Genomic DNA, 10,427 nt, shown 5'->3' on the forward strand with positions numbered 1-10,427 from the left:
GAAGGAACACAAGTCCTGGAGCTTGGGGAATGGAGCAAATAGGGAGGATGAGGTTCAGATCCCCTCCCTGAGCCCAGGGTAACTCTCAGAGTGGAGGGGACACCTGTGAGTTTCCATGTAGACACAGGTGCTCAACATTCACTGTTAACAGAGACCTAAGGGAAATTATCAAACAAAAATTCCTGGGTACAGGGAGCAACTGGCATAAACCAATATTCATGGACCACCAGAAGAAAAGTGGACCTCGGCATGGGCCCAGTGTCCCACTTCTTCCTAGTCATGCCAGATTGCCCCTACCCACTCTTAGGTAGAGAGTTGGTTATGAAAATTACAGCCCACATCCATTTTTCACCTAATGGGGCTTATTTAACAGATCAGGGGGACTTCCCCATTCAGGTATTAACTCCACCATTGGAAGATGAATTCTGCTTGCATCAGGGACTTTCTCCACAGCTGGAAGAGGAATTTTCTGTCTGGCTGTGGGAGTTCCCCTTGGCATGGGCCAAGGCTGGGGGGATAGGACTGGCAGCCCACTGGCCTCCTGTCTGGGTAGAGCTGAAACCGGGAGCACTTCCTGCTTGGGTGAAGCCATATCCCATGTCACATGAAGCCAGATCAGATATTACCCAACACATCCAGAGGCTAAGAGACCAGGGCGTTCTAGTACCATGCAGGTCTACATGGAATACACCTCTCCTTCTGGTAAAGAAGCCAAACTCAAATGATTACTGGCCAGTATAGGATCTGAGAGACATAAATAAGCAGGTCATGAATATCCATCCCATGGTGCCCAATCCCTATACCCTCCTGAGCTCCTTGCCACCCTCCAGGAGCTGGTATACTGTACTAGATTTAAAGGATGCCTTCTTTAGCCTTCCCTTAGCCAAGGATAGCCAGCCATTCTTCACCTTTGAATGGCAAGACCCAGAGATCAGCTTCAATGGAAAACTGACCTGGACTCGCCTGCCTTAGGGATTCAAAAACTCACCCACTCTCTTCAATGAGGCACTTCATGAAGATTTGGGTGAGTACAGGCTGGAACACTCCCAGCTCACCCTATTGCAGTATGTAGATGACATCCTGATAGCTGCTGATGACACTCTACTATGTCAGCAAGGAACTAGGGAGTTGCTGGCGACTCTGGGCAGGCTAGGATATCGGGCATCCGCTAAGAAGGCACAAATGTGTCATCAAGAAGTGATTTATCTAGGGCACATTCTGAAAGAAGGACAAAGATGGCTCACAGATGCCAGGAAAGAAACGGTGCTGAAGGTTCCAATCCCCAACTCCCGGAGAGCAGTGAGAGAGTTTTTGGGATCGGCAGGGTTTTGCTGCCTCTGGATCCCAGGGTTTGCCGAATTGGCTAAGCCTCTCTATGAGGCTACAAAAGAGAATGAGACTTTCGTTTGGACGGGAGAAAGAGAAAGAGCCTTTAATGAAATTAAGCAAGCCCTCCTGACGGCCCCGGCTTTGGGGCTCCCTGATGTCACCAAGCCTTTCCACCTCTACATAGATGAAAAGAAAGGAATAGCCAAAGGAATCCTGACTCAAACATTAGGACCCTGGAATAGACAATAGCCAAAGGAGTCTAAGAAACTTGATCCAGTAGCCACAGGATGGCCACTGTGTCTGCGGATTATAGCTGCTACTGACCTTCTAGTCAAGGATGGGGATAAATTGACATTAGGGCAAGAACTGCACATCACCACTCCTCATGCTATTGAAGGAGTTCTTAAGCAGCCACCGGGCTGCTGGTTGAGCAATGTCTGAATAACCCATTATTGAGCTTCTTAACCCTGTGAAAATTCAGTTCCTCTCAAGCACTGGCCTTAACCCAGCCACCCTGCTGCCCGACCCTGACTTGAACACGCCCCTGCATGATTGCGCGGGCATCCTGAGCAAGGTACGTGGGCTCAGAAATGACCTGACCAATCGGCCACTCTCTGATGCAGAAGCTACTTGGTTCACTGACGGTAGCAATTTCATGAAGGATGGGCAGAGGTATGCAGTGGCAGCAGTGGTAACTGAGACTGAGACTGTTTGGGCGGCGTCTTTTCCTGCCACGACCTCGGCTCAGAGGGACAAGCTGATAGCTCTGTCTGAGGCTCTTAGGTTTGGAAAGGACAGGCAGCTGAAGGTGTACATGGACAGCCGATATGCCTTTGCTATGGCACATGTGCATGGAGCCATCTACCAGGAAAGTGGGCTGCTCACAGCAGAAGGAAAAACCATTAAAAATAAACAGGAAATTCTGGACCTGTTGGCGGCTCTATGGCTACCTAAGAAACTGGCTATTATCCACTGTACCCGGCACCAGAAAGCCAACACACCCATAGCTTGAGGAAATCAGAGGGCAGACCAGGTAGCCAAAGAAGTAGCTTTAGAGGCTTTCCAGATTTTGCCAATCCAACAGCCAGACCCTGGCCCCGCCCCCCTTCCTACCTGATCAGCCTCATTACTCCCAAGAGGATATGAAGCTGATACACAGACTCCCCATGTCCCAAAAGATGATGCTTGGTGGCATACAGGAGACTGTAAAATTATTCTGCCAAATGACTTAGCCAAGGACCACCTCATGTATATCCACCGAACCACTCATCTGGGCACCAGGAAAAAGGCTGATCTTTTAAGAAATGCTCATTTAAAAGTCCTGAATCTCTGCCCACTTGTTGATGCAATCGCCTCTGCATGTCTTAGCTGCAAGCTGACCAATGCTGAGAACCATCCTAAGGAACAAGGGGCTCGAATGAGGGGCTCTAGACCAGGGGCCCACTGGGAGATGGACTTTACAGAAATTAAGCCAGGCAAGTATGGTTACAAATTTCTACTAGTTCTGGTAAACACTTTTTCAGGATAGACTGAAGCCTTCCCCACCAAGAATGAGACCGATCAGGTGGTGGCCAAGAAATTGCTGGAGGACATTTTACCCAGGTATGGCATCCCAGCCCTTCTGAGCTCTGACAACGGGCCAGCCTTTGCTTCACAGGTAACCCAGGAATTAGCTAGGATATTGGGGTCAAAACGGAAATTGCATTGTCCATACAGGCCCCAGAGTTTGGGACAGGTAGAGAGGATGAATAGAACTCTAAAAGAGACCCTTACCAAATTAACCATGGAGACTGGCAAGGACTGGGTGGCTCCCCTTCCTTTGCCCTGTAAAGGGTGAACCTCCTATGAAATCATATTTGGAAGACCCCCCTCCTATTCTCCCCAATTTAAGAGCTGAACTAATTGCTGAATTTGATAACCATCAGTTGCTTAATTCCTTAGAAGCAGTGGCTCATGCACATAAGGATGTGTGGCCCCAACTGAGAGCTATCTATTAGACAGTACCTCCACCCACTCCACACAATTATCAACCAGGTGATTGGGTCTACATCCACTGGCACCGCCATGAAATGCTCGAGCACCACTGGAAGGGTCCTTATATGGTGCTCCTGACTACACCCATGGCCATCAAGGTAAACAGAATTGCTACATGGATACATCACACTCACATCCGGAGAGCTGATCCATACCCGATGACCTGGAGGACCTTCAGGCTCCAGCACCAGGACCCAGCCATGGAAAATTCACCAAAATGCGGACAATCCTCTGAAGTTAAGACTAAGCCATTCTTAAATCTTACTATACTAATTGTTATAAGTGTTTGTGGTGCCAACCCCCACCAGCCATTTAAGTCAACCTGGCAATTTATAGATGTTAACTCTACAAGGGTACTGGCCCAGATATCCAAAGTGTTTCCCTTGTCTGTCTGGTATCCAGATTTGAACCTGGACCTTTCAAAATTGATTGCTGGTATAGGTCTCACAGACTCCACCCATAGTTTTTATGTTTGCCCCCAGGGTAGCAGGCAAAAAGGGGGGAAGGAAAATGTGGGACACCTTATGACTTTTATTGCAAATCATGGGATTGTCTGACACAGGGTTCATAGATTGGACACCCCCTGTTAATGATGATTTTATCACACTAACACACATTGGCCACTCAACAGTCATGCCACTGCTGTCCATAACATCCCCACATGGACCCAAAGGAATAAATGCCATTTTAACTGTAATCCTATTAAAATAAGTTTCACAGACCAAAGAAGGGAGGCCCCCAATTGGGAGATGGGTTATGCTTGGGGCATTCAGTTGAAGTCTGAGAGCTTGGGATCAGTTTTCAGGATCCATTGAGTAATCAGATTGCTCCCCGAACCGACAGTTGAAATTAGACCAAACAAAGTCCTTGCCCCTACACCATGGGCACAAACCACCCCAAAGGTGCCAGTCACCCCAGAGGTGGCCACAATTTCTCCCATAGGCCCTGGGTCCCCCACCTCCAGAGGAGCTAAAGTTCAAAATACTAGGTACTGGCCCCTTTTGAGAAACTGGAGGTAAACCCTCTCCTCACTCTGCTGGAGCAATCATATCTGGTACTGAATGCTACAAAGCCAGACATGACAGCCTGTTGTAGGTTATGTTATGATACTGCCCCACCTTATTATGATGGCATAGAGGTCTTGGGGACATATAACTTTTATGAAGACTACAACACATGTCTTTGGAGCTCTAAGGCCAACTTGATGCTGCAACATATCACAGGACAAGGACTATGCATAGGACAGATCCCAATCGATTACCAGAAACTATGCAATGTCACTCGGAGCATTGAGTTATCACACCTAACCAGTTACTTGGTCCCTGAGCCTAATGCATGGTGGGCTTGCTCCTTTGGCCTGACCCCTTGCGTGCATATGGAGGTTTTTAATTGGACACGAGACTACTCTATCCTTGTCTGGTTAGTTCCCAGACTGCTATACCATACTAATGATGAACTGTTGGGATGGATAAACAGAACTTGATCCCGGGTTGCCAGGGAGCCAATCACAGCCATGGCCCTTACTCTAAGTATGATTCCTGGAATCAGCCTTATTGGGGCTGGGACAGGAGCAGCCTCAGTAGCCACCCAACATCAACAGTACTCAAGCTTGAGGGCCACAATAGATATAGATATAGAAAGGCTGGAAAGTGCAATTTCTCATTCACAAGAATCCCTGTCCTCCCTAGCAGAAGTGGTGTTGCAAAATCTACAGGGATTAGACCTGATCTTCCTGCAACAGGGGTGGCTGTGTGTAGCCCTGGGAAAGGAATGCTGTTTTTATGTCAATCATTCAGGGGTAGTCAAAGATACTATGGCTAAGGTAAGAGAAGGATTAGCTAAGAGAAAAAGAGAACGAAAGGCTCAACAGGGATGGTTCAAGTCTTGGTTCAACGCATCTTCCTGGCTGACCACCTTTGTGTCCACCTTGATAGGCCCTCCTCCTCATTTTGATCCTACTCTTAACCTTTGGACCCTGCATCTTAAACAGGTTAGTACAGTTCATGAAGGACCAATTAGGGGCAATCCAAATAATGTTCATGAGCTCACAATAACAGCCCTTAAGGTGGGATGCCACTGAACTCCAGGAAGCCCCATGATTGGGGCCTCTAAGTTACAAGGAGAGGGGGAAATGTGGAACCCTCCTCCTTGGCCCCCTTCCCTGGACTCCCTAGACCCCTGCCCCTATTTAGGACTAACGGCTCTTTTTGCTTCTATAAATCGCTTGGCTTGAGGGAACCAGAGGGACAAACTGCACTGTCTCCAATTTGACTGATTCCTCCATTTAGTGATATCTCGTGGTCATAGACTAGGCAAGCCCGTGCATGTCCAGGGGGCCTGGGCAGGTTTGAGGCCTTATAAGGAATAAACAGGGTCCTCTAGCCCTGAAGATAACAGTCAGCACATTCCACAGCCAACAGCACATTCCACAGCCCTGAGGGCAGCACCCACCAATGAGAGGCCTCCAAGACTGTAACCAATCAATTCAAAAGTATGTTGGCATGCGCGGGCTCTTTGGACCAATCAAAATATAACTTTGTCATTCCCCTCCTCCCTTTGTCTAAAACCTATGAAAAGCTCCCTCCCCCTGCAATCGGGGCTCTCAGAGGAACCTACCACGCTAGTTTGGTCTGAGAGTCCGAGCTTAAGCCCAAATAAAGACTCTTTGTTCTTACATGCTCTCTGGACTCCGTGGTAATTCTTGGGGATCCATTCTCTGGGCACAGCAATAGCTCTGTAGTAGAAATTAAAAAGAGATGCAGTTCTGAACCTAAATGTGAGTGCAGAGCCAAGAAAATAAAGTCCTATTAGAAATTTTCTCTGTGTTTCTATCCTCTGCCAGCTATTAAGAGAGCTCCCTCAATGGTGTCTGCAGAGCACATCTTGAAGTAGAGTGTAATACAGGAAGCACCTGCATCTGGATTTGTGAATGGAAGCTTTAGGGTATGTCCACGAATTGGAAAGGAGCACACATTAGTTTACAAAAGGATCTAGGATAGGGCTTTGAAGAAAAGCATATAAGTGATGTGGAGAGAAAAATAATGACATGAAAGTGTAAATAATGAAGAAGTAGATGAGGAAATTCAGAAGATTTTCCTTAATGTTGAAGGTACTAAATGTATAAACCAATGGGTAGCTGATGTATTTTTTTCTCTTTTAGGCAGTTTTTCTCAAACATTGTCTGTGCTTCTATACCACCCAGAATTTTCAGATATTCTGTCTTTCTCAGTTATTTGATTCTATAAAATCAGAAGTTTTCAAATTGCTTTTTTACTGGATAACAAAATACTCCAAATAAAGCAGTGAAAGTACACATATTTTTGAGAACTCTAAACGAAGCTAGTGGAGTCTCTCCTTAATGTAATTGATTTCTAAAATTCCTATGAGGAAAAACATATTTCTGTGGCTAAATATGTATATAAAATTAAAACATCAGCATTTTTCTTTTGACTGTTTTTAAAATCATAGAGAAACATATACAAAAGAAATCTAAATTGAAAATCTGTGAATTTTTAGTTTATTTGAAAGTAGTAATTATGCAATAAATATGTAAAGAAGTAAACTACATTTGCAAAATAAACTTTATGCCTATTTGCACAGCTTGGGTGTAATAAAAAAGCAAACAAAAATAAAATTTAAGGGTCTTTAGATCATGAAAAATATTGTGACAATAAAAATATATTTTCCGTATCTCTCAGAAATCAAGTACTGTTTCTGAATTGATGATGTATTACTGTTTCAGTAGTAATTTGGCATTCTGTGCACACACTTGCATTTCCTTATGATGCTGAGAAGTTTCAGGGAGCTAATTTCATTGATATGCGTTGCCCATCATTTATGTGCAAATGTGAACCGAGTTATCTCAAAAACATCTGAGCTTCTTACTCAGGAAAAATGACATCTGCTTAGGAGAAAAACTACACAACACTTCACAAGATTTAAGAATGTATTTTCTTGTTTTTCCAGAATCAACAATAGAAACATTTGTATATGTGTGTAATATTTTTGTATGTATCATTAAGGTCAAAGAAGGAGAAAGAGAAAGAGAGGGAGCCTATTATACTTGTATGCAGATTTTCCATTTTGTTATTCAAATACCATATCTGAGAGATGCTGAGACATCAAGAGACTACTAAGAGCAGTTGCTCCAGGACTGCCTGGAGGCTCTGGGTCTGTACCTCCTCCTAGAGTCTGAGTAAGAAAGAAGGAATTTTTCTTTTTCTTCTCCTAGAACTTTCTTTTAGATGCTAGTCAGAGCCTAACATGCTTTCTCTGGCACTCTGGGCTTCCCTACTGTTCCCTTAAATTGTCCCTCCCAGCAGTATGGCTGCTTGTCTGTCATGTGTCTGAGCTCAGTGCTGGCTTCAGTCAAGCAGCAAGGCCCTTTTCTCTACCTCCCTTCTATGCATAACTACCAAAGTACACAGCTTGCCTGCTTTGGGGTTTTCTTTTTAAACTCTAATAAAATTGTCCTCATACTTCAAAAAAAAATGAGTATGATTGCTAATTATAATTAATACTACTACTATTTTATTTCTCTAATTAAGTGTTACTATTAAACAAGCATCAGTTATAGAAGTATTCTGTATAATTTTATAATACTTGACTGTTTGGCAACTTCTTCAAAGTCAATGCATCTGAATAAACAATCACTTTCTCATTACAACTGATAAATAAGTAGCATGGCTCTTGGGAAAATTAAACACTCAAATGCGAAAATACATTTACTTACCAAAACAGCTCACTCATCAATAGTCGCTATAAAGACTTGATATCACTGTTCACATATCATTCATTCTTGTTTTTTTAACTTTTAAAAATTTTATTCATTATTTTTATTTTATGTGTATGTGTGTATTACCTGATGTGCTGGATAGCGTTAGTGTCAACCTGACACACCTGGGTTGAGGGAGCCTCAATTGGGGAATTGCCTCTATTGGACTGGCCTGTGGCCATGTCTGAGGGTATCTTCTTGATGAGCAATGTGGGAGGGCCCAGCCCACTGTGGGTGGTACCACCCCTGGGCAGGTGGGCCTGTGTTGCATAAGAAAGCAGACTCAGCAAGGGCCAGGGGAGCAAGCCTGTAAGCATCATTCCTCCATGGCCCGTGCTCCAGCTCCTGCCTCCAGGTTCCTGCCCTAAGTTCCTACCTTGGGCTCCCTGATGAACTGCCTGCAATCTGGGAGATGTAAGACAAATAAACTCTTTCCTCCCCAAGTTGGTACTGGTCAGAGTGTTTTGTCACAGCAATGAAGAACAAACTAAGACACCCGCATATATGTGTAATGCCCCCACCCCCTGTGTCGCATAATGCCCATGGAGGTCAGAAGGTGTTGGATCCCCTGGAACTGAAGTTATGGATGTTTGGGTACTGATAACTGAACACAGGTCCTCTGCAAGAGTAGCCAGTGTTCTTAACTGCTGAGCCATCTCTCCAGTTCCTATTTTAATATTTATGTTATGGGTATGCTTGTTATGCTTGCATGTATGTTAGTGCACCTGGGTTGTGCAGTACCTGTGGAGGTCAGAAGATGATATTGGATCCCTTGGAACCAGAATTACTGAGGTTGTTAGCCACCATATAGGTGCTGGGATTCGAACCTGGACCTTCTGCAAGAGCAGCCAGTGCTCTTAACCACTGAGCCATTTCTTTAGTTCCAATATCCTTCATTATTAATAGCTAGTTTTGTCAGTCATAGTCAGATCCTGACATTAAATATCTGACTAAATTACTCCTACCTAGAACCCCAAACTCTCTAAGACATACTGAGGAGTTCCCAGAGTCACAGTAACACTGACAAGTTAGTCTTTATTGCCAGAGATAGGAAACTCAGTTCTCCTTAATCAATGAATTTATTTTCAGGGAAATCAATATTTTCAAGCTGGGAGTGTGCTGTAATATAATCCTTATATGTTTATGTTTATCCACTTTTTTTGATTCATGAATGTCTTTGTTTTCAAAATACTTTATAAAACTGTAAGCTGCACATCTCTAAAATGTTTTTAATGAGGGTACTGGAGAAATGGTTCAGAGATCAAGTGCACTGACTGCTCTTACAGAGGACACAGATTGCGACAGCTAACAACGATCCATAATTCCAGATCCAGGGAATTAGAAGCCTGCTTCTGATCTCCACAGGCATTGTTTGACTTGGGTGCAATTACATACATGAAGGCAATATACTTATATACATAAAAAAGTAAAAGAAAAAATGTAAAGTAACATGTAGAAATGACTTACAATATGGACAGAATCTGTACTAGTGACTTTTATTTAAACTTGCAACAAAAATCTATGGTTTATAATGCAAGTAAGCTCACTGAGCCATGTGATCTTGTGACCTCAGCAGCTGACCTTGATTCCCTGCAACCCACTTTTCCCTTCGCCCAAATGTAGGGAATGAATGTGGGTGTGCCTGAATTAGCATATCAAAGCACTCAAAATGATATATTCATATTTGTTTCCTCATTGGAAGCAGTGAGAATTGAGGCATATGCTTGATGTGTGTGTATAACATATTTCAGGCCTAGAAATCAAAGGAGAAGATTCTCTGATAAAGGTGTATTCTAGCTTGTAGTTTCCTAATTTATGTTGAAGAGACTGCTTTTAAAGCCATATGGGTAAGACCTGACTCTGGAGCACAGTTCCATGAGTGATATGAAGGAGGAAACTCTGAGTTTTGGTCCACTCAGCTTTAATGCTAAGAGTCAGCCTAATTATTGATTCAGGCATACCTATAATGGAGTTTAGAAATGCCTAAGCAAAAATTTTTGAATGAATTCCCCCTACTATTCACAGGTTTCAAAATTATGAAAATCACTCATGCAGCTCCATTTTGCTAAGACCATCCACACAAATGGGGCCTAGATTTAAGAACAATTAAGTTTATGAAGTTGTTACAAAGAGGTTTAAAAACCATCTGATGCATTATTACCCATTTGAGATTATGTTGGAAAAGCTTCCCATCCTGTACAATGTGAGAATGCACATTTATGTCCAAGAACGGGAAGCAAACAGAAGTGGCAAAATGATAAGGCATTGACAGAGCAGGCACATCTCAGAG

The sequence above is a fragment of the Nannospalax galili genome, unplaced genomic scaffold (genome assembly GCF_000622305.1).
Source record: "Nannospalax galili isolate Female #2095 unplaced genomic scaffold, S.galili_v1.0 scaffold1804, whole genome shotgun sequence".
Taxonomy (NCBI): Eukaryota; Metazoa; Chordata; class Mammalia; order Rodentia; family Spalacidae; genus Nannospalax; species Nannospalax galili.